Source organism: Columba livia, chromosome 2 (genome assembly GCF_036013475.1).
Source record: "Columba livia isolate bColLiv1 breed racing homer chromosome 2, bColLiv1.pat.W.v2, whole genome shotgun sequence".
NCBI lineage: Eukaryota > Metazoa > Chordata > Aves > Columbiformes > Columbidae > Columba > Columba livia.
Window position 1 is genome coordinate 17,218,004 of NC_088603.1, and position 25,858 is coordinate 17,243,861.

Genomic DNA, 25,858 nt, shown 5'->3' on the forward strand with positions numbered 1-25,858 from the left:
AGACCGAGAAATATCACCTTCTCACCAAGAAGAATAGCAGAACTGTCTCCAATGCCTCCAGCCAGGAAGAGGTGGGATCCCATGAACAAAATTCAAGTAAATTTGGGTCCAAAATGTTTTTATTTTTTTTCAGGGAGTTTCCCACTAATAAGTGGCAAACCAAGAATTATCACACAGATTGATCAATGAGCAGAGGCAAGTGACAAATTACACACTTGTACTGGGTTAGATGCTCTACAGACAATTAGTGAGAGGGTCTTCCAGTCAAGGCACAGCTGAACCAGGGCCTGGACACACAGCATGGTGGAGATATTAATTCACTCTTGTCTTACTATTCTGGTATCTCTTTGTTTTCAGCCATGAACACTAATAAACCAACTGAAAATTAGAAAATCACTTAGAAGAGGAGCACCAGAAAGAACCTCCCCGTTTGGGAAGCATTTGCTTTAATTTAAACTATCTAAAAATAATAAATAACAGGGCTCCATAATGACATAATTTGCTCATCTTCTTGGTTTCAAAGTATTTTTTAACTAGCAAAATGATGTTTCAAACATGTCTGTGATATCTCTTCTGGATTAAATATTAATCATGCTGCCAAAGTAATAAATACAGAAATCCTGCCTGGTTGTTCTGACATGCAAGTCCCTAATTGTGTGGGAAGCTGCTCAGATGGGTTTCAGTTTCAGCAGGAGATAAAATGCCACAGAGCCAGTACAGTATCTGTGTCACTACAAGATTTACAGCTCGATTCCCTGCCTGGAAACAAAGGAACAAATAGCTGCGTGTCACGCACTGAACTGAAACATTATGGATTGTATTATTACTCAAGTTTCTACAGGACTTCTCAGTGGGGGAAAAAAAATTCTATTAACTCTCTTTTACGACTACCAGCAGGGCAACGTGAAGAGAATAATCTCCTCCATTTATAAGGTCTGGGGGCCTTAAAACCTGAATAGCAGCCCAAGAGCTTTGTCACAAGGTCTGGCTGTTTCCTTTCCATCATAAAATTCCTATCTCCATTAATCTGTGTTTATTTTCCTTCTGCTTTTTAATTTGCTTAATGGACTTCAGCCGAAGTCTCTCCTAGAAGTCAGAGGAAAGTAAACTCTGATAAATCCTTTGGGACTTAATAGTCACAGTTAAGCACTTCTTTGGATTATTTTGTCTGACTTTCATCTTTGCTGCTGCAGAAATGTCGGCTGCCTAGTACCGCAGCCCTAACCCCATGACTTAAGAGCCTGGGAATGAACTGACAAAAGATATCCCTCTTTTTTTCTTCTTCTGCAGGCATGGAAATACAGCAAGACTAGATTTAAACTCATAAAAGGCAACCAGAGTGTCCTCCACATGTTTGCCCCATGCAGAAGGCACATTGCAGGCTTAGTTCTTGTTGAACTTCCCATCTCTGTTGGTCTCTCCTGTCCCCAGGCTTCGGTTTCCAGGGCAGAAGGAGGAATGCCCAGCTGGGAGGGAACTGCTGGGCACTGTCCTGCACCCAGGCTGGGGAGCACAGCCCGCTCTGGGCACCTTCAGCCTCAGCTGCCTGAAGCCAGGTAATGTTGCTGTATGTGGAGGTACCAGCTGCTCCTCCATCATGCAGCCTGGCATCCTCCACATCAGCTCCCAGCACAGGTGGGGTAAGGAGGGGGCTGCAGAACCCAAACCTCATGGGGAATCTGCTCTCTGGCAGCCGGTAACCGGCATCAGAGCCCTCCTGCAGGAGAGGAGACCTGTGACATTGCCTTGTTCCCCATCCTACCAGCATCATCTGTTCAATAACGTTTCACATTATTAATCTATTATTATTTTCTTTTCAATGGGTAGGATTTGAATGACAGTCAACATTAGTATTAGCCTCTAAATATCTTATTGTTAGGTGTCCAAATCCTCTGTGTTCTAACTCATATATTACTTTCTATGCAGCAGATTTATTTTTGCACAGCATCTATTCCTGCAGGATCCGCTTACTCAGAAATGTATAATTAGGTCACAACTGCCATTTCTAATTCTGAACAAAGGTTCACTTTATTGTTCATTTCAGAAACTCACATTTCCATTTTACTTCTTCCATGTATGATAGACATAGTTAATTAGGTCTCCTTCCACAAACTTCTCTACTTCCTGTGGCTAATGATCAGTCTTTTAAAAAGACCCTTCATGGTTTTAGATGTTGCTGGAGCAATTTACACATATCCACTTGTAGAAAAACTAAGGTATGAAGTAAAGGCAAATGCTAAGAGCTGAGTTCTTCTAACTGACAAACCCTGGTACAGATGAATGATGGGCCCATTGATTTATTGCAACTTGTAAGTCAAATTTTACATATATTTTGGGCCAATCTGCGTAGACTGAGGGGAATCTTTTCCTAAATAAAGTTTCCAGACTCCTGATTTTATTTGACCCACTTGCTAAAGTTGTTGCCTGTGAATGCATAGGCCTTTCTCTCTCAGAAGCAGTGAGGAGGTGGGCATTCAGAAAGTAGTTCTGGTCATTTTTGTGAAAACACATTGCCATGTGCCAGAGGAAAATCTGAGTCATTGGGAAGGCCCCATATCACAGTAACATCCAGCTCTGACTACTTTGTTTCGGACCTGTTTTTCTTTCCTTGATACAGAAGGGCTCAGCCCCCTACATGCTAACCATAAATCTCAGCATTACCTTAATTACAGCAGACTATACGTTATCTGAATGTGATTTATTCTGGTACCAGGTGGCCAGCCACAGAGCAGTATCAACTTGCTATTTCGTAGCATCATTTGGCATAGTAGTAACAGGAGATTAGGAGCTGGAAGTTAATATGGAGTGGACATGTAAGTATACAACTCTAGGGCCTGAAGGCCTAATTTAAACAGTGATCCAGCACATAGGGATACCAGGAAATGGACTGTGGTAGTATCACAAGGAAATGTAGTCTTTGGAAAGGCTGAAGGGTTTGTCAAACTACTACCACCATTCCTCTGCAGAGGCGATAAACCTCTGTCTGCTTGAAACTAGACAGCTAGGGGTGTAGAAGCGTGGCTGGGAGAGCACAAAACTCTGTCAAATGTAAAACCCACCCAAGGAGCTGGGTGAATACTCCCGTGGTTTGCTCTGTGGAGGTCGCTGCTGGCATCCCAGCTGCCGCGGGCCAGTACAGGGATCAGAGGGGCTGAGCGCTCAGTGGCACCAGCTGATGTGTCTCCTGGGCTCGGCTGGAGACAAACGATCTGGAATCCTATTTTTGAGCTCCCAGTGGTGGAACAAAGGCAGAGGCTGAGATGCTGTATCTGCTTCTGTGAAACTCGCACTGAGCAAGGAAAAGCTGCACAGCCTGGCCCCAGGGTGACAAAGAGCAGACTGGACCCTGCTCAGATGAGCCACTTTCCATGGGTGGACAAGAGCCCTTGTGGCTTATTAGGCTGGCTCACTGATCCGTGCTCTGGTGTCTGGGATCCTGCTAACAAAATTATCACATCTAGTAAGAGTCAAAGCTACTTTGTGGGAACCATGAGTTTCCTGTCTTCTTCGCATTTGTGAAGAAAGACTTTGTCATGTTCCCAGGGTAGAAGTCACAATTTGCATTAGGAAAATATAAACAAAATTAAAAGATCGGCCCCATGATAGAGCCGGCACAACAACAACAGATTCAGGAAAGTACTAACTAAAAGCTGCACAGCAGGCAGATTTTGATTTATATTTGTAAGCTTTTTTCGTTTCAAAAAGCAGTATTCCTCCTCTTTCATCTCCAAAACCCAGCCAATACAGAACAGAAACATAGCTTTTGGCAGTCTTCATTTTTTTAGCTAAACTTGTTTGTGTTCTTTCTTAGTGCTTGAAGCAGAGCAGTAGCAAATTACACTGCTGCTTCTCAGTTTGTGACACACTTGACCATGTTTTTTCAATAAAAATGACACCACTTAACTTTGCTGGGTCAGTAATGAAGCAGCAAGAAAGATTTTGTTTGGCAAGAAAAACTAGCTAAGAATCCAGAGCTTCTTACAGCTAAAGCAAAATAAAGGATTTAGGTTAGTTAGACTATTTATGAACTCTAAACTCTTCCCTTAATTTATGTATTATGATGAAATGTATCTCTGTGGCCACTTTGAGCAGTCTTCCACATGCTATGGGAATATTTTTCCCACTTGGCCCGACAGTGGTGGTGGGCATGCTCTGTGGAGCAGAGCTTGTCACCTGGGGACAAGCCCTCAGGAGCCCTTGTGTCTGTCTAATGGAGGAAGAGGTATTTCCCTGTGACATGAGCTGGCACCGCAGTTCAGCGCAAAGTGTTCCCATCAGAGATGGCCAGCTGACTGGAAGGGGGCAAGGATAGGCTGTCCTTTGCTTCTAGGACCGTATCAGCTTGGTGGAAACATCTCAACTATACAACTTTTCTGAGCACCCAGATTTGAGTGCACGTCCATCACCATCCTGCATCCAGCTGAGGGATGGGCCAGCTGAAGGATGGGCCAGCTGAGGGATGGGCCAGCTGAGTTGGTCCTAAGGACACTGGTTATGTTGCCTGAGGAAAACCTGGAGGGTAACAGGCACTCTACCACTTTTGGGAATAGAAAACTCATTTCCAGGTGTGTCAGACATCAAGACCCAAATCTTTTTTTACATAAGCTTGCTTTTTTCTCGTCTTTCTGTTATTTCAGTCTCATGACATCAGCATCTCTAAATGTGGTAGCATGTTCGAAAACACATGGTAGCAAGTCTCGCTTGCACTGAAGCTGGCTAAGTAGCATCACAGCACACCTGACAGGAACAGCAGCCTAAAGATAGGTATTGTATCGTGACATTTCCAGCAGGTCTTTGAAGTCAGCTAGACTAGTGCCTGCATCTGGTGAGACCTCCTGAAGCAGTGGCTCTGGGTTTGAAGAAGCTGCTAACTCAGCCCAAGATGCAGGAGGGCTGGTGAGAGCCTGTGCTCACAGGGGTACAGCCCTGCCTCACGTGGCCGTTTGCATCCCCAAGTGTGCCCATGGGACCACGGTGTCTCCACACAGACAGTCCCACGCAGCCCCTGCCGAGGTGTGGATGTCATTCACCTTTTTCCAGGGGAGGTGCACACTTCCACCTGGTTGGTGTGCACCAGCGGGCAACGAGTTAATTTTTTGGGAAGTGCTTTTCCGTGTCCCCAGAACCAGTGCATGGCACCAGGAGTGTGGGAACCAGGGGCTGGTGTTGGCCAAGCTGCTACACTCTTGCACCACAGCCAGAGACTCCTGTTCAGCATCAGGCCAGCACTGAACCCTCCACGTGTTTGCAAGGCACCACTGCACAGGCAGCGAATCACTTGCAAAAGGCATAATTACACCCCCTGCCTAAAAGTAACTTTTTTCCTGTCTAACAACAACTCCCCTTCCTGCGCCATAAATATTTCGGGGATGGCATTGGCTTCAACAGCAAATAATGTCAATGGCACTGAACTTTGTCACTGAGAAATGATCCATGTAGACAACCATACTTTGGCTTTGCCTTGAATTTTATTTTCCATAAATGCCTTGGCATTTCTCTTGCGGTGTCAGGCTTTTTTCTAGTCACAACAGTCTGTTCCACCCATGCCCTTATCTCTAAAGAGCAACAGCTTAATTGTGGAAGGATTGTTTGTGGATTGCCTGAACTCACGTAATCTTTGTGCAGGGGGTAAAGAAGGCATTTGCTTTATGGCTTAAGGGGATTTTCTCAAGTTCATATACAGCTGGTCTTAGCTGGTAAACTCATATTTGATATTGATGATGATGATTATTATTATTGTTGTTATTATTTTATAACCTCCTTCAATAAGAGTTATACAGCTAAACACACACACGTGCAGGCACACATGTAAGTACACAGACACACAATCTTTCTTTATTTTCCAATTAAACTGTTTTCTAATACTGAAAATGCAGAGAAAAATGTTTTTTCTTGAATTCATTACACCCTCACATTCTCAATTGATGAATGGGTTATGTTTTTCTTGAACAGTCACAGATCCAGTTTTGTAGATACCTTCACAGACTTCATGACTAAGAAATATACTGAATGTGCTTTACTGTGATCATTCCTGATGCCTAAATTTCACACTCAAGAGAATACTGGAAATGTTATTGTCTTAGAAGGATATTTGCATTTATTTGTGGTTTGGCAACAGAGGAAATAATGTTTGATGTAATTTTTGTTCCTATTTGTAAGAGAATTTAATAATTTTGGAGACTGAATGTTTACCTCTGTTTATCCATTAATACCACATGAGTTAACTGCATGAAATACATTAATACCACATGAGAGGTGGCCGAATGCTTTCAGACAACTTTTTTTCCCCATTAGAAAGATGAAGATAAATATTTCTAGAATTGGTCTGATTGTGATGATTGAAAATAACCCTGGAAGCTACTTTGCAAGTAAGGAAGCAGATTTCCAATGTGTTGGGTTTTTTTTGCATGGGATTTTTTGTTTGTTGATTGTTTGGGGATTGTTTGGGGTTTCTTTGTTTTTGTTTTTTGTTTGTTTTGTTGTTGTTTTTATTTGGTTTGGTTTAGTTTGGTTTGGTTGGTTGGTTGGTTTTGATTTTGTTCTGGGTTTTTGTTTGTTTGTTTGTTTTTAATTTTCTTTTTTCACCTTTATTTTTTCAGGTATAATATGGACAAAGGAAGTCACTAAAACAAGCCATGTTTTTGGGTCAGCCACAGCATCCCACCCTCAGTTTACACCAGCTCTGAATTTGGTCCCCTGGCACTAATCAAGAAAGCCTTTGCATATATACTCCTATCAACATCTGTAAACATTATAAGCTTTCTAGGCTACTCAGGGGTTAAAGTTGTTCTAGTAAGTGTCCTTAATAAGGAATTCAGACAGTTTCTGTTTGGTTTTAATTATGACAGCCTTTCATATAGGTTGGAGGGGCTCCTGGCTCTGTCCTGTGGAGACATTAAAGGTCCCTTTGTTTAAAAGCTCAGAGCCAGATCTGAGATTGCCCGTAGTTCACCTTTAGGATACAGAAAAGTGCTGAGACATGGCAGGGTTTGTGGCAGCCCCCGTGGTGGGAGCTGCAGCGCGGGGTGTTGTCAGCATCGCTCTCCCCGCTGCAGCCTGCGATGCTATCAGCATTCCTCGCTGGAGCCTGTCTGAGTGATGGCTGATTAATGAACTGAGGCTACAGCTATCTGTGAGAAAGAAGAATTGCTTATTTCACCCACGTCATAGCCCTAATTGGGAAAGTCTGACAGCATCTGGTTCGCTCCATGTAGAGACACCAGATACACAAAAGGGTTTCTCCCAAGATCCCTGTGATTTTCACTGATCTCTCCCCTGCAACACCACTCTCCCCAGGAAATGTAACAACCAACCTCGGAATTTCTTTCTGAGGTAGAGAGAGAGGAAGGAAAACCATGACCCTCTTCCTTGATAATATTTATGAAATGGAGCACAAAACACAAACTTGTTTCGCAAACACATTGACATTGAAAGTCTCATGCACAGTTTCATAAGAAAAGATAACAATCTTGCAAGTAAATACAACAGAGATCTCTGTTCTGATGATTGGAGAACTCTTTTAATTTCTGCTCTTATACGAGATATCTGCCAGTTTATTTGCTTTCTTTCACCTAACTAGTACAAGAAAATCAAAATAAAAGGCTGCAGATGCACCCCACAGCTCTAGCCAAGATGGACCAATGTGTGGTAGTAACCCGCATTGTCTTTTTTCCTGTGTACCACTGGACTTTCCACATTTCCATTCCAGCCACTGTTGAATATGCTACAGAGCTTGATGGTAAAAGAGCCAGTCTCTCAATAAACTTACTGGATTCACTGATGTTACTTCCCAATTTCTCTTGGCAACCAATTGTTTTCTCATCTATGTTATACTTGGCAGAACACTTAGGGTTTTCCAGATGGTAAAGCTGGCGTCTAGTTTGCCTGAGTGAAAATATCACTGAAGGTATAAGGCAGCAGAAGTTCAGGTCTGAAATCTGAACATAGCATTAAATCTGTACTGGCACTAAATTTCTCTACCACCTGTGGCCCGCTGCCAGGCTGAAGCACTTGGGGTATGTCAGCTATGGAGAAGATAAAATTATTCACAACTGCCTACAAATAAAGACACTGCAGGCATCTTCGTGGACATTTGGTTCTCTAGGTCTTCTAGCTATAATTCTCATACCAGTGATTTATGAACTGCAGATGTTGCAAAATGTGCTTGTCAGAAGGGCAGTATTACGTAAGACTGTCAAAAAGACACTGAAGGCTGTCAGGGTGTCCCTTTGGTGGCTGGAATGTCAACCTAACTATTCTGCATTGATGGTGATAGTGAGCCTCATAGGATATGCAAGATTTCTGCCACGACAGTGAGTCAGGACATAGGTATGCTGCCTCACCTTCTAATCCTCTGCCAAATCAATAAGCTCTTCTCAAGGAAGGGGCTTTCAACTGCAGTATAGGGAGATATGGTGGGAGGCATCATGCAAGCTGAGTAGAGTCTTGGCTTTGCGAAACCTCCCTGTTAGCCCAGAGCCACCTGCAGCGTGTGGCAGGAGCCCTGCCATTTGTGCAGGCATGGGGCCAGCCTCGCTCCGAGGTCCCGAATTTGCTTCTTCAAAGGAAAATCTGAGTAGGTCATGTACTTTAAGAAAAATATCTGCTTTACTGGGAAACCGTATTTTGGCGAGATGAGCATGTCTGATGAGCTCACCTTGGTGTGCTGTGCCACAGTATCTGAGACTGAATGAAAATCCATGTCTCTGACCGTGTGGTTGTTTCATCCTGTCGTCCTTTGATGTAACGGCTGGCTGTTCAAAGGAAACCTTTGAACCTCAAGCCTGTACACTCTCAAAACACGTACATTAGGCCAGCTTCTGGGGGTTCCTCATGGATCCCAGAGGCAAATGAAGGACCTGATGCTAACCTTGCTCCAGATTCTAGCACTGTGATGAACTTTGCAAAGCTAAAATAGAACTGGTTGTATTTCCAGCTACACAAAGACACTGCAGCACCCAAGGATTGGGGACTTCTTGGCTCAGGGTCAAGGCTTTTTCTTTTGCTATAGCCACATATCTGCAGCTGTCTCTTCTCAGCAGTTGCTCCAAGGAACTTGGTGGAGCAGACATGCTCTCTGGCTGCCCTGCATACATGGAATTTCAACAGAATCTGATTTCTGATGCCTCGTTCCTCTCCCCTGGAGTTGTCAAACACTCCAAACCTGAAAAATGGAGGGGCACTAGGAGAACCAGAGGAGCACTGTCACAACAGCACTAAACAGAAAGGCAAAAAAGATTCAAGTTACAGCAGTCCTTGTGCCTATGTCAGCCAAGCTGGTTGTAATATGCCTTTGTCTTCCCAGGAGAACACAACTTTCTTCTACTTATCAGCACACTGCTGTGTGGAAGACATAAACAATCTTACAAGAAGGCAGAGGTATGTCTTCAGCCACAGGAGAGGCAGCCAGACCCCGGAGATGAACACTTGTGCAGCCTGAAGGCCCAGGAGGTGCAAGCCATGATGCCGTAGGAACAACAGCACCCTGGATGCCTTCAGAGCCATGAAGTAAATATTGTGGCTTTCTCGGCTGTCAGTGCTGGGGTAGATCAGGTGCTGTTGTTACCTGCAGCACTCACTTGGAGTCATGATTGTTTCTGCTTTGAATTAAGTCTGAATGGGGAAAAGATGGTTGAACTCGGTATATTCATGAGGAAAGGAAGAAAGGGGTAAATTCATTCCTGATGTATACCTTGTGCAGATTCACACATTAGATACTGGTGTTAGAACTCAACAGGGCTAAACTTTTCCATAGGGGCAACTTGCAGAATAAAGCTAAACATCTGGATATATGTAGAAAAAGCAGGTTTGTTACATACAGGGTAGAGTCAGAGCATCTTGGAAATGCTGTGCTGAGCCCAGTGCTTTCTGTGTTTGGCCTTATGATTGAAGCCTGTGCATGGTCTATGCTTCAGGCCCTTCCAGTAGTCTTCTCACTCCTTCCCAGTCACCTCCATGAAACCTATTTGGGTGGCAGGATTAATGTAGCCAAAGTGCATGTAGACCATCTGGGTGGGCAGCCTTGTTTGGAGATTTTAGTTGTTGGGCTTTCTCAGGGGAACTTTTAACAAATCATATTAACAAAGCACGTGGAGTCAGGAAAATTCAGCCCTCCTTTGAACCCATCTGCTAGATCTTTGCAGGCAATTCGGAAGTGCTCTTCCTGATGGTGCCAGGGGGACAGCTGGAGGAGGCTTCACAGCCTCCACTTTTCAGTCTGAGCTCAATGAACCTTTGTGGTTTCAGCGATGCCAATGTGAGAACATTTCCTCTGGAGTCATTCACGTAAACAGCCTAGGGACCGACTGAGAGCATTCAGCTTTGTTTCACAGGACAGGGACAGTAGCCTGACTGTTGACTTATTTAAAAAGAGAAAAACAACAACAAAAAATGTTGCCAGGAAGCTACATGACTATCAGGAAATGCTCAGCAATGAGGCTGTGTTAAGCAGAGTATGCAAAGCCAGCAAGCAAATCCACTATTTTAAAAAGTAGAACTTTTTATTTGTATTTCTGACAGCACATTAAACTATTGTCAGGAATGTCAAGTCTGCTTCAAATCCCTTTTCACCTTTTTAAAACTATTCTAAACGTGGAGTATTTCTTCAGGACACATTGCAGAAAAAGGTTGTAATAGTGAATTTATTTTCATACTTCTATGTTCTCTTTTTGTCATTAACATTCTTTCCACTGTTCCATGGCCAGGAATGGGTGCCAGGTCCAGGAGTTTAGAAATTATTTCTGCATCATGCGGAAGCTCTGCTAATCGGCTGGCATTCTGTGATACAGTGGGAAAGTCCAGGGATTTTAAGCTGAAACATTTTCATACAAGCCTGCTGTGTCTTCCCATCATATTTGAGCTGCCCTTAAAACTCTGGCTTCAGAGATTTCCTGCCCTCAAAGGGGAGAAGTGGTAAAAATATCTGTTAATGCCATCAACATGGACATTATTCAGAGCACGATGGAAAATGGGGAAAAAAAATCAACAACACTGTCTTCAGCAAAGAACATGTTTATCTAAGGCCAAGGCTTTTATTCTATGGGTTACATGGGGTTTTCTTCTGTGGGGGAGAGAGCCCCCTTAAAATATGGCACTTTATAGAAAGGGAAAACAGACTTTAGAAAACCCACACTTTCAACCAAGAACATAGGTGGAGTGAAAATGTTGACCTCCGCTTAGCATTATCTCGTGCTGGCAGCCCCCCGGCTCAGAGCCGACCCCCCTGGCCCCCGCAGCACTGATGCCGTTCCCGCGGGAGGGTGAGGGTCAGGGTGAGGACCAGCCTTGGAGCCGCAACTGCTGACCCCTGTGGCAGAACCAGACCGGGGCCCCCGTGCACACCCGCTTTGCCCAGCCTCACCAGCCCTGATCCAGATGCACACAGTCCCCATTCTCCAGCAGCAGGTGTGGAGCCGGACTGTGTCCTGCAGCCCAGCTGGGACAGCCTGACAGTGACACCTGTCCCCCATGCCAGCTCTAGTCCATCCTTCCACTGGGAAACTTCGGGGTCATATGTAAAACCTATGGAAAAGAAGGGTAGAATTCCCTTTCCCCCACTCTCATTTATCTGTGCTTTACTTCTCTTGAAGAATTTATTTAGGGTACAATTTGGTGAAACACCTTACTGCACATATTGTGCACTCAGAAAACCAAACATAAGCTTAACTAGATCCTAAAGCTTTGCTAAGTCAGGGTCTTTGTGGTGTGTGTTACAGCCAAGTGCCCACCCACCATTAATTGGCTTGAAGGTGGGATACTGAAACCATGAACTCAAGGAAGATCCTATTTCAATGTCCAATACAAGACAGCATGTCACTGAGCTTCTATAAACACAGGATTCAGCCTAGATTACATCAGCACAAACCAGTTCATTCTATTCATTTGACAGCAGAATATTCCATTTCTTTAAAAACTGGAACTGGCAATTTCATAGCTCTAATTCCTGTAAAATAATAAAAGCTCTGAGTGAAGAATGGACTTTTTTGTAGATGAAAAATCTTGATAGCACAAGTCATAAAAAGGTGTGCACAGTAGTTTAGTACTCAAGATATTCACTAAATAGATATATTTCACTAATGTATGGGAGAATATTCATGTTATTTTCAATACCAGTCCAGACACTGCTTATTTAGTGCTGGTGCACATTTGCCCGGCGTCATGTTGCTTTAATACCTAGCTGAAGTGTTCTAATTAAATGTAATTTCTAAAGGTTTTCTATTATTAATTTGTTGATTTGGAAATATCCTTCTTTACACAAAGTCAGGGGGTTTTCTTGTGTGAACACCACAGTCTCAGGGATGGGGACAGTCACACGAAGACAGAGCAGCACAGCTCATTTGCTCCTTCTCCAACAGACCACAAACAACCTTGTTGCTTGCCCACAGACAGACTTAGCACTTCCTTCCCCCCTGCCAGCTCACATTGTTCCGGGGTGGTGGAGCAGGCTGAGGGTAGCTCCCCAGCAGCCTGAGCCATTGGGAAGGGGATCCTCATTCCCATTGCTGGGGATGTGGCAGGGGTGGTGGCAAAGGGCTGGTCAGGTCTCTGCCTGGCTACCTGCGGTCAAAGGGAGACTCGCCATTGGGGAGGTGCATAAGCCTTCCTGTGACCATTCTCTCTTTGTCAGGATGAATGCTTTTTTATTTTCTTTCACAGAAAAACTCTCCAAGTGCATGAGCAGCTGGCACTCTGAAGCCTGGATTTGCTGTCAAAGAACTGCAGACAATGGAGAATTTCACATGATTTGAGGCCAAACAGACCAACATGGCCACATTTCTCAGTAAATGAACTTCTGTTAGCTGTTAAACCATGTGGCCAAGGTGGGCCTGCCAAATGAAGTACTGCAGAGTGGTCTAAACAACTGTCTAGGTTTCATCACTGTTTAATACTTCCCCAATGCCTGACACCTGCAATTTTAGCAGTATTGACTCTCCACCCTGGTTACACTACTCTCCATCTTTGTGCAGCTTCCCTCCTCTCATAGCCAGCTGGTCACTCTTTATGTTTGGGTGGAGTTTCCAGAGGGGAGTTTCATGAAAGGAAATTCAGAAAATCTCCCCCTAAATCCCATCTTTAACCTGCTTAAATCTCCTTAGACGGACAGCCTACTCTGCAAAGCACCTAGGCCCTGCTCATCAGAAACACTGTAGAAAAATCTGGCTTTGTGTCCCTGTGATGTTGTCTTCAGTTGCCAGGGCAAGTGATTTCCGAAGCTTCATTGGGCCATCATTGCCTCACAGGGCAGCAGAAAGGCTACTGGTTAATACAGGAACTGTTTCATGTGGCTGCATGGAGTGACATAGGGACGTCTCCAGACCTTTCATGCTCTGTCCTTAAGGCCTTGCACACCCTGGCATTTTAAAATATTGTAGAGCACAGCAGGATCCAGGTTCTCCTGAAAGCACTCTACTCTCGGAACGCAGCAGTAGAAGGGCAAAGCATAACACCACTATACAGAGGGAAGGAATGAGTTCTGGCCTTCAGAACATCTCTTCAGCAAAGGATAAAGCAGACTGCTCACAGAAACCATTCCTTTACTCATTAGGATTGCAATCACTGCCCAAGAACTGCTGCCACCACACCTCTTCAGCTTAGAGTGTAACCAGGATTGTGTTGTCAAGAAAAAGATCCACAAGACTACTTCACCGACCTGGCCACATTAAGTGTTATTATGATCAGAGCTTGCTAGCAGAACAGAGCGCTCAGCATCGCTCTGGATCAGGACTGATTTATGATTAAATATAGACTAGAAGAAAAATGAGTAATACTGGGATAAACCTCCTAGAGAGAAAATCACCAGAGCTGTGAGGTTGGATGGTATGTCTCCTGCCTTATGTGAGAGGCAGTCTCCATGAGGATGTAACCCACCTGGCCCAGGGAAGCCACGGCACAGCAGATCAAGATATGGATTATCAGGCATGCCCCACTTCCTATTCCAAAAATATTCCTTTTTCCACCACACACTTCCTTGCTTTTCTCTTGCTGCTGTTGTGACTGTTCACAATGCAACTGCCTGCAAGTGCAGGGCTGCGTGTGATGGGAGGAGATGCAACAAAAATAAGGATCAGAGTCTTGTCCTGAACACCACCCCTGGATCCCAACTCACTCCTTAGGTATTGTGATTTTAAAACCAGAAGGGGCAATTTGCCAGTTCAAGCAGTGCACAAGCTGGTCACAACTGATGATTGCCAGCGATTTCACTTGCAAGCTTCCCCTGCCTCTGGGCAGCAACTTTGAGAATTTCTTACCTGTGCTGTGCCAGTTGTGATGCACCCATTTACCCACCAAGATCTGCCACTGATGGTGACTGGCCTGGGGTGCAACGACTAGGAGGAAAGATGGGGAATCTGATACTCCTTGGGGCGTCACATCAGAAAGGACCCTATTACCAAGTCCTGTAAGGATCCTGCTACAGAAATACAGCAGCTCTGAAACTGTCACAGTTGTTTCAATTGTTTATGAAAATAGGATTTTGCAGAATTAGTCCCAGTCTATCATTCTCAGCTATCATCTCTCAGCTAGGAGAAGCTGAGAGCTCCTGGGACGACTTTCTGAGTCCCATGGAATGGCATGTTAGAGTAATTATGAGGCTCAGGTTGTAAAGGTAAGCTCCCATTTAAAAAGCGTGCTTTCCTTGGACTAATTCCCTTGCTATTTCTCATTCTGGTGATTATCAGGCTGTGTAAAACCATCTAGCCACTGCCTGAGACAGCCTTCCTCATGGCTGTTGTCAAAGAGGCATGCCCACCCGGCCTTGGGAGAGAGGAGAAGCCACACTGACATCTGAAATGTCTCACTCTCCTTCTGATACCCGTGCAAGGGCAACCACGAGAGCTGCCCATTGCTGCCTGCCCAGGACCCAGCAGATGTCACTCCTGGATGGTATTTCTCCCAGTTCATGGGCTGTGTCTGCCTCCAGCTGCCTCAGTTGCCCCGTCCCAGCTGTCCTCCTGGGGAGATGGCTGCAGGGCAAGGCAGGGCTGTGCCTGGTGGGGGGTAAGCTCTGCTCTGCCTGTTTCATCTTACAAACTGGTGCACAAACTGCCCTGGGTGCAAGGCTGGGAACCCTTGCCAGCAGGCTGGTGCAGGAGTCCAGTCTTCTAGGCACTTCTGCTCCTCTGATAATAAGAGTAAGCCAGCATTTGGCCTCCTTGAAAGACATTCCTAGTTTCTCTCAAGAGCCTCACTGGGTCAGATGGACTTCAGATGAGAAGAACAAACCTGTGGGCTGCTGGTTGGGCTGCAGAGTAAATACAACTTACCAAACAGGTCTGGAGAGGTCAGCATCTCACAGACCAGAAAATAACAGAATCACATAACAGTTGAGACTGAAAGGTGCCTCTGGAGATCATCCAGTCCAACCACCTGCTCACACTAAGGTCAGTTACAGCAAGTTGTCTGGAACTGTGTCTAGCTGGGTTTTGAATATCTCCAAGAATGGAGGCTCTGCACCTTCTCTGGGCAGCCTGCTCCGGTGTTAGACCACTCTCACAGTAAAAAAGTTTGTTCTCACATTTAAATGGAATTTCCTGTACTGTGCTTTGTGCCCATTGCCTCTTGTCCTGTCTCTTGGCACTGCTGAGAAAAGTCTGACTCAGACTTCTTTACTATCCCCATCAGGTGTTTACACACATAGATACCACCCTTCTCCCCGCCGAGCCTTTACTGCCACTTTGACATCTAACAGGTTCTATGAGGATCCTGCTATTGAAACACAACAGCTCTGAAAAGTCAAGGTTATTAAATTATTTATCTACCTAAAACCTGGCTTTTACATAGGGTAAGCATGGTGGAGTGTTCCCAGCTTTATCATCCTCAGCTCTGTCATCCTATAAGTAGACAGGGTGCCACCTACAGAGTATCTCACTGGAAGAAGTGTTTTTATGTTACATGAATAACCGGAGGGGTGAGATCACAGCAAGGTGCATATTTCAGCACACTGTAGGTGTTTGTTTTAAATAGAGACAGCCAGCACCAGAATTTTGGATCAAACTATTCCCACTTTGGGGGAAAAGACTTCAAGCCTGGATCTGGGGTTCTCAAAGCTTTGCTGTCGACTGATCCAAAACACTTGAAGACTTTTCTGGAATTGGGGTCCAGGTACAAATACTGTTCAACAGGGTGAGCTTCTTTTCTTAAAGTTTTAGAAATGTTACATGGCTTGTCCCATCCTTGCTGGACTTTCCCACAGTCATGACTAGCTCCTAATAGGCTGGATAATGAGTTTCTTCTTCCCCTTGCTTTTTTCTTGACAAACACTGACTCCTCCAGAGAGAGGTCTCTGCGTGTCAAACCACGATATTCCTCCCAGCATGATTTCATAGTGATTTATTTATTTATTTCGGTGCTGTATCCTGCTTGCTTGCCAGTGGAAATCGGCCTGGGGGTTTTGTTTCCTGTCTTTTGCAATGGGACATGGAAATCTGCCTTTCCAGCTTCACCAGAGTACTCCCAGCCAATATTAGGAGAGGATGCCAGAATATAACAGCTCTTGTACTGCGTGGGAAATGCATCTCTCTTGCTGGCTAAAAACTTTTGCTCTTTGGTGATTTCTCCTTCCTCCTCCACCTTCTCCTCCTCTTCCTTTGCCACCTGCTCTTTTAGAACTGTTGTTAATAATACCTTTGTTTTCCAGATGAGGCAAAGGATTATCTTGCAATCCTTGCCAAGGAGCCTTATCTGTGCACTACACCCGAAACTGAAATTCTTCTATAGTCATGGACTATAGTCATTACTATAGTCATGGACCTGCCATTGCACTGAACAGCTTTATTAGTTCCATCAGCACAAACTCTTTGCCTAACAGAAGTCTTGAAACCTATTTTATTCACGACCACTTTAATCCCTACTTCCTACAGAATGGAGACAAAGGATCTTCCCCTGATAGAATGTGTAAAGCTGAACGTTAAACAAGAGAGATCACAAGGCTCTTACTGCAGCTTTTGCTGCATCCAGACACAAGACTGTGTTGTTGAGTGTATGGGTCCTTCAGAAGGCTTTCAAATGTTACAGGTTGAGACATAATGGCAAAATAAAAAGGGGGTCTAATGCAAACATGACTGTAGTCACTGGAAGACTGTCAGATGACTATAATGGGTCTTCAATGCCAAATGCATTTATTTGAGCCCATGGGATTTGGCAGTTGACTTTATGGGTTCCCAGATAATGTCTTTCAGTATTTCATGCAAATGCTAACAAGGGAGTGCAAGACCTTCCTGAATGTACTCTTGGCTTCAGATTAGCTTAGGTTCTTTATGTGAGCATCAGCTGCAAGTTATCATTTTGTTGAGTTTCAAAAATGCTGCTCCACACTAGAGAAAAAGAAAGATGCAGCACTGGGTTTTTAGAAGAGCTACTGTTGGGCTCCTCATTATGACATAGTGGGAAAACATTGTCCCTAAGCTGTTGTTACAGCAAAAATGCAGAAGATACTAGAGACAGAGAGTAAAAATATCCTGAATTTTGCATTAGATTCATTGAAATTATTTTGATTTTTCAATAAAAACTTACTGAAAAAAGTTAAAGAGTAGGTTCCTGCCTGTCTTTAGTCACATCAGACTCATCAATGGCCGAATCTGTAAAATCCTAAGCAGATTTGTACAGCAGAGAGCTGGCCACATTACAGAAAAACACAGCTTGTCATGGGAAAAGAGCTTGTTTGCCAGTCTTGCACCAGAAACATACAGCAACACGTCTGAGCAGCAGAGATGGCAGAATGAATAGGCCTTATGTCAGCTGCACCTGGCCATAAAAACATGTAGATTTTATTCCATGTCTCTTCCTCCCTTCTCCTGTTGGTCAACCCCTGTGGAGGGATGGTGAGCCAGAGCATGTGAGGGAGAAGTATGCTATGGTTGGCAAGAAAGGCTGGAAAAGAGGATTAGCAATGGTTATTTGAATGCATATGCCTCTTGATAAAGTCAGCATTAAAGATCTCCCTTCTTGATCTTAACACACTCTGACCCAACTGGAGATGTATATTCCCAAACAGGGCTTTCATCACTCCTGCTGCTCAGACTGACCAAATCCACACTTGCCAGTACTAAACTCTAGCCTTGAGTCCTGCAGGATGCTGTGGGAGGAGAGCAAAGTACCTCAATTTCTACAGTCCTTTCCCAGGCTTTGTAAATCCAGTTGGTGCTCTGGGTGTAGCTGTGCATTCAGGCTACAAATTAAAGCTTCAAAAGAAGCTGGTGTGAGCCAGTATCTGCCCAGTCAGGCAACTTGGAAAGCCAGAGCATAGAAATATGAGCTGGTATAACAAGTAATCAGAACACTTGGGGTTGCCTGAGTCATCGTCATACCCTACTAAAGAACATCGTAGGGGCTCGGCTAGAAGCAGGCAAACTTGTTTGGAAGTCAAAATCTCACAGTCTTAAATTGAGTTGGGTATACTTACTATTTCTCCTCAGATCCTGGAGTGAGCAAATGCACGGGCAACATCACTACCGTCTTGGGGAGGGAGTGTGTGAAAACACACAAGACTGATTTAGTGGAAAGTCAGTAAGAAGTGTCAACTGGCAAGGAATGCAGGGGTAGATCTGCAGGGATGGTGTTGAGGTGCCTGAAGCAAGATGCAAGCAGAATTCATGTGGTTGAATTGAAGTTCATGTACCAGTGAACTCACTGAATTTTATCTCCAGGTCGCTTGGCTTTACATCTTATGTCACAAAAAGCATCAGGAATAGGGAGGCAAAAGCCTAGGTATCTCTTCTCTGACAGGCTACAGGATCAGACCCCTTGCTTGTCCTCCTCGGTACAGTGACTGTGTCCTTGGTTGTGCCATGCCCACCTTCAGGAGCAGGAGGGAGAAAGAGCCCCATAACAGGTTGCCCTAGAGCGTGGTTATTAGTGTTTTCTTAGGAGAGATGAGAACTCCTTCCTCTCCAGCTTGTGAGGGTTCTTGCTACCCTCACCGTAGTGCGTACTGGTTCTTCCCATGCAGCCCTGAGACAAGCACTAAATTCCTATAGGCAATAGGGAATATTTTGCATCCCTTTGTTTAGCACTTTTATAATTTATAGACCTTACTTGTGAATTTTTGTGGGTTAATCTGCAGGGACTCCAAGTTTTTCCTGTAGGCCGGGAATTATTGTTCAGGGTCTTGTCTCTGATTCTACTGGGCACAGATCCACAAAGGTGTATGCTGAGTTTTCAGGCATCTTTCATCGCATGACATCAATGGACCTTTATTTTCAGCAGCCTTTGCCAGCAATGCCTATCTCTGTTTCCCTGAACTATGATTAGGAATTTATTTTTTTAAGATATCACAAGTTCTAAATTAGGGGTGCACAGGGCCGCAAAGCATGCCATGTGTTGGGTGATCATAGCTTCTGATGGCTGTAACAGTAAATTAAGGTTGCTTAGTTCTTGCAGGACTGAGCCTGGAAAAAGTCAAACACATGCACAAACATAGATAGCCTGTCAAGCCTGAGGCTTTAAGACACTGGGTCTAACAATATGTGTGACCCTTTCCCCCCAGCTCTTCCACAGTCTAATGAAGGCTATACATGGAAGGTCAAGTCTGGCCCACGATATTGATTAATCACTTTAACACTATGAAGCTCACATATGTTTCTGATGTGAGGATGAGCTATGGAAACACATACCCATAAATAGGTCAGCCTGGACATGTCAGCTTGGTGAAAAACAGTTCTCGTCTCATAAAACTGAGCCGTGAGGCAAGTCCATGTATCATTTCTCACAGTTCCAAATGTCTACCCCATAGCTCCTCATGCACAAGACACTGTTGTGTGCTTCTTTGGGGATGGACAGATGCACAGCAGCAAAAGGAAAGTTTTGAAGGCAGCCTCAAGGCAGAGGCATGTGCTTATCCCCTTGACACTGTGAAGTGATCTGTATGTATAACCCTCATTGCCTCATTTAGTTCATCAGTGAGGCACATTGCTTGGGCTGGGTGCTGTTAAAGCAGCCACACATTTTCTGACAAGCTGCTTTGTCCCTTCTTGTATCCCTGCATTTAATAAATATGTACCTCATGTATCTAGAAGAGACAGGCAGTTTGTGTTTAGTCTGCATCCTCCATTCTTCTCTTGACTCTACATCTATATGGCTTGGTGCTCCACACACAGTTCCTATTCACAGTCCAGCCCAATGCACGCAGTATAAAACAAGAGAGAAGCCAGCAACTCTTAGACCCCACACTTACAGCCTGGAAGCTGCATCCCTTCAATGTGGCCTGTAGTAGCACTAATAGAAACTGGTGGATGGGAGATGGTTACCTGTCAGACCAGTCTGGTATCACTGCACTATATTCTGCAGGATCTGGAGTACAATGCAGAGATACCTGAATGCAAAATCAGCTCAAGTCAATCAAGCTGGAGCTGCTGACACCAGCCCTGGAGGGTGGGAGAGAGGACAGTGGGTGGAGGCAGCACCTGGAACCACTGTGTTGAATGTTTCATGCTCTGGGATGCCAGAATTCCTATTGCTCCAGCATGGAAGAGCACCCACGTGGGGAGGCAGCCTGGCTGGGCTCCCCATGAACCCAACCTGCAACAACCAGGTGCACAGAAGCGAAGGGTTTCTGCAGGACCCAGCCCAGCTACACCACAGCCAAACCTTTGTGAAGTTGTTCAGATACCTGTGCCTCATGCTTTAGGAGTTTTACATTACCAGTGGGATCCTGGCCCTGTATTTCCCCAGCTGATGGGGAGTTGTCTATAAATCAGTGCTTATTTATCATGATTTGGCTTCAAAGTCCTTCGTTAACATTAACTGACAGTTCTCTGATGAAGATTATCATTATCCAAAATAAGGAGACAAGGCATTTTCTTAACATGTCCCAGTGAATCAGTGGCAGCCCAAGGATGTGCACTGAGATGCCCTGGCTCCCCTGAATAATTCACTAGACCTCCTTGGCTCTCATGCTAATGGCTTGCATGCACAGAGAGCCTTACTGAGAACCTCCAGTGAGTGTGAGAAAGATGCCTGCAAGGAATCTTTGAAGATCCTCGTAAAGATGGGGCATGCAGGAAATGCCTGAATGATGGTTTAACTGGCCATGCGTCCTTGCATGTGACCTTTGCTGAGTTCTGTCATGCACATTATGCTGTTAATATCCTTTGAAGAGAAGGCACTTTCCTATCCATTCATGCAGCTACGTGTCTGAAATGCACTTAGTCAGGTAAAGCAACTTGCTTGTATTTACCTCTAGATCAAAAGCTGCTCTGATATCCAGGTATATTTGAATTACAATTAAACTCCTCACAGCTGAAACAGCCCTTTCCATGTCTGACTCTGGTTTTAGGCAAGTGAGTGGGAGTTAGAAGGTGCCTTGAAAGTATGGGCATTTTTAACAACATGAATGAATAAGCAGCGAACAGTTTTGGACCGCAGATGTTTTGGTTCAGCTTAAGGGCAGACATTTAGGCCCTGGTGAGCTTTCCTTAAAAGTCTGAGAAACTGCAGTTCAGACGTGTGCTATCCCTAGACACATGCTTCCCTATCTACTCTCCTTTGCACACAGCAGCTGTGTGTTTGTGAGAAGAACTGGTGTCAAATTAATAGTAAGTAATTGCTGAGAGCTGACAAATCTCTCAGATGAAAGGCATCACCTAATTACAAACTTTTGACATCGTTTGTTTTTACGAAGCCATCAGTTAAAGGGCTGTTGCCCCTAGAAATATTTTTGTTTGTTTATGAGATTTTAAAGTATTTTAGTTCTTGGATCTTGCTAATGTTTTGTCTTCGGCTTTTGTCTCTTTTTTTTGGGGGGGGGGGGCGGTTCTTTTCTCTGAAATAACTTTTTGCCTTTTCTGTTTGGCAAAATCTCTCAGTGTGCCATATGGGCTGTGTAAACAAGATATTTGCATGCCCACCTTGAAAACAGTCCAAAAGCTCACTGCGTGTATTTGCAGCCATGCCTTAGCTGAAGATGCAGTGTTTGGGCCTCATCTCTGGTTTCTTAACAATGTTTCTGTAAATTGCAGCACTTGCTGGAAGGAGACAAGACTTGGGAAAGAAGATGGAAAAGTTCTTAGAAGTAAAAGTTGATCAAGTTCAGCAATTATCTGGTCTGTGTATCTGTGTATGCCTGGACGTGTATACATGCAATTACTACAGAGCCAGGCTGAAGCTTGTAAATAAGAACCACAATAACAAGGCAGATATAAAATAAACAGCTCAGGAGATCAAAGAGAGAAGCACTCAATATATGTGAAACAGAATATCAGACATAGCGCTAAATAGGATCAGACTGGAAACTTAAACCACCACTGTGCCAAGTCCAAGGCTGGAATAAGTTCATGGAGTTTCGTGGTAAACCAGGGATGAGTTTGGCATGGAGTGAACATTTTGTTCTCGGGTAAGTTGTGACATAATGTTGAAAATATTGTTACTGAAGTATGGCTGACTCAAATTAGCTGAGACTCCAAGCGGGAGCCGGGTTGTTGTGAACAGAAACTGCATGCAAGTTAACAGAGGCTAGTTTAGACAGTGATTGCTCGCAGTTGATTAAAGTAAGATAACCACCCTGCTGAAAACCGTAACTGCATTTCCACAGCCATTCACTCTCAGAAGGCTTCAATTAGACTACTGTGCATCCCTTCCTCTGTGCTGGAAACCACGCTGCTGCTCTCCAGACCACCTAGGCACTGTCCTGGGCTCTCTTCTCCTACTGCCATGTGGCTGTAGGAGGTGGAAACACCCATCTTCAGCTTCCACATACGGGGCTGAACATTTTAAGTTTTGATCAAAATAGCTGTTTCCCCTGGTTAGCTACTACACTTTGCTAAGGGTTCAAATAGAGGAGCTGAAAACTAACTGTGTTCTTGGGATAAGCAATTTTGGCCCAATAGGTTTAGTCCTGCAGCGACCTGATCCTGAGCTGCATGTAGGCAGACCCCACAGTTTCACTGCTGTGTCTTCAACACACACTGTGTACATCATTGATGCTTTCCTGGGCAGGGATTCTGTGTGGTAAGTGGTGGATCTCAGGGCTATCTGAGATCAGAGCAAAAGTCCAAGTACAAAAGTCCTAATATGAACAAAAACCTCAGGCCCTGGGGAAAATCTAGTTATTCAAAATTATGTAGGAAAAATAACCCCGGACTATCCCTATTTCTTTGTAAAACAACAGACAGCTCCATTGCATCTCTAAGTATTGCAATTTATTCTGATCCTTTGAATCCACCCCAAAACAAGTGGGAATGATTATAAGCCCTTTTTTAAGGTGAAAAGGAAAATTTGTCTCAGTTCTGAGAGCTGATGTATGAAAGATGCTCTTAACCTTGCAGACCTGGGCAAAGATACAAGTGTTGCTGTTCTGCAGCAGGAACACAGTGGGGAAAGGATTTGCAGAGTCTTCAGAGTCCCAGTGATGCCAGATACTCCTGGTGTCTGACTGATTTATAGGCTGCCCTAAATAACTCGGCTTCCCCTTGCTGATAGCAGAAGTCTGCTTCGCTTAATCCCACTGAGCAGCAGAGAGTTGGTGTCATCTGCACTTCTGGTGAGCATTTACTTGTGAATTTACTGATAACACCTCCTTCTGAGGAAGCCAATACTGACAAAACAATAGCTCCTCTGCTGACAAAGCTATTTAAAACACAAAATAACAAGTTTATGTTACATACTATTGGATCTTCTAAGAAAATGCATGAGATTTAATTTCCACAGTGTATTTCAGTGACCTTATTATTTCCTAAGACTGAAGTGCTGATGTCTCAGCTGCCTCCATTAGCCTTGGTGTTCTCCTGGCAGTGGGTCAGGTCTCAGGGTAGAGGACAAGAGATATGTGTCTCCAGTGCTAATTCTTGGTCATCCAGCGAACCATATAGTGGAAGTAGGAGCAAATGGAGGCCAAAGAGAGCTGCAGAATATAAATGAGAGTGATGACAGAAATTCATGTTTTTATGGCTTTTCTGGCAAAGTAAGGCTACAAGATGCTGTATTATTTAGTTTTGTTCTGCTAGTTTTGCTACAAGTCATGCTAATTACACAAATTGCTCCTGGCTGAAAAGGGGATGGGATTTTGACATATTTAACAAGAAGAGTTTGTCTCCTAATTCAGTTTAGAATTTGCCAATTCTGCTGCATGATTGGAGTATTGCATTGATTTTTTTTTTAATTGCTTCCATTGCTATCTGTTTTGTTTCTTTAGTCATTCCAATATGTCTGTAGCCACCAAAAAAAAAGAACTTTGTGCCTGCATAACCAGAATTTTTTGGTCAAAAAGTGTACCTTTAAATGCTTGAAGAATCAAAGGGCTTTTGTTTTGTTTTGTTTTGTTTTGTTTTGTTTTGTTTTGTTTTTTTGTTGTGGATTTTAGTTTGGTGGTGGTGGTTTTTTTAAGCAAGTCTCAAAAAGGCTGTTTTTTTCTGCAGTTCAGAAAACTAGACTCTGCAATTACCCTTAATCTTATTAATCCTTATCCTAAACTGTATCTTTTTTCCTTCATCCAGCTGCCATCTTTTTGCTGGGAGAGGTATTTGTGGAAGAAAATCCATTGATTTTTATCATTGGTGACATCTAGAAAAGATATGCATGGCTTTGCTCAAGTCTGATGTTAAACCAAAACGATAATTTTGAAGCCATATATTCAGAATGTAAATGACTCATCTCTAGGTGAAACTGACCCTAATTAGATCTAGATCAGCCATCATTTGACAGAGAGAAAGAAAATTCATTTTCTCTGAAATGTGGTAATGGGTAGGAAACTAGCCCCAGAACCTTAAATTAAAAGCAGGTTTTAACATGCTGGCTCCATGCCTGCCTTCAATATCAGCCTCTGCCTGTTTTAGTTAAATAAATGGTAACAAAAGAAGACAGACTGGATGACGCTAAATAAAGCGAAATTTAAGAGAGTAATTATAACATTAAACAGGGCCAGAGGTGAGCAACTATAAACTTTGTGGAACAAAGTGCAGCATCGCGGTTTCTCTAAAACTTTCTTCACCAAAACATCTTTAGTCCTGGTCACACAAAGCTGTCTGTTGGCTCAGGTCCTTGTCCCCAGCCCAGGGCATGAGTATGTTCCCAATGTCAACCTGGCCACGTTCCTGGCATGCAGCTGCCCCGCACAGGACAGTGTGAGAGGTGGGACAGGAAATAGAAAGGGTGGGTCCTGGGGTGACCAGTGGCCCTGCTGGTGTGGCATCCCCCAAGGAGCATCTTACACTGCTTTTCAATCTAATTTTTCATTTCATTTTCATAGCCCATGCAACTTGCTGTTCTCCCCCTAAATGCTAGGTGGCTTTGGAGAATGCAGTTTGCTGGAGAATGGGCTGTTTCTCCTACCTACGGGTTTTGAAGTATTTATGTTAAGGAGGTATGATGAAGGAACAGCCCGTCTCAGTCAGTAAGAGTCCTAAAAGAACAATTCTGACCACCGGCTGTTTTAATGAGATCGAAGGTATCCCTGCAAACCCAATTGCTCTAATAATATATGGTGGGCAAAGCTCAGAAGATTAGAGGCTTAATTCATATAAGCACTCAGGAGAGGTGCACAGAGGGGAATTGAATTTAAAAAAATCATCTGGGCCTCACTTGTCTTTGAAATGTGATGCCCTTGTTATGAATGAGGCTATTTAGGCATCTGTGCTCTGTGTGCATGTGTGTAGTGAGACATGAGAAACACACTCGTGACCAGAATAATCTCTTAACCTGATGTCCTTGGGTAGTTCAGACAACAACAAAAAACAATGTAATGCTTTTAAAATGTTTAGCTGCAGGAGGACTGATCTGGAAAGGAAAAAGGTTGTGTGTCAGATAGCGTTTGGGCTGGAGCAGGGTCTTGGTGCGCAGGCATCACTCATCATCTCCCTGTGCCTTGGTCCAGACCTATCCATGCTTAACAAGCTCCAGGGCCCAAGCAAACCCAGCATTAATGCAGCTTTCC

General features: G+C 44.1%; 1 long non-coding RNA gene across 2 annotated transcripts in view; it reads left to right on the plus strand.

Annotated features, from left to right (window-relative positions):
- The first annotated feature begins 21,846 nt into the window (after nt 1-21,846).
- LOC135578413 (uncharacterized) overlaps nt 21,847-25,858 on the plus strand; it is a 49,667-nt gene continuing 45,655 nt past the window's right edge. For both annotated transcript variants that reach the window (XR_010469958.1, XR_010469957.1), the window contains exon 1: nt 21,847-22,324. This is a non-coding gene — a long non-coding RNA (uncharacterized LOC135578413). The remainder of the gene's footprint in view (nt 22,325-25,858) is intronic.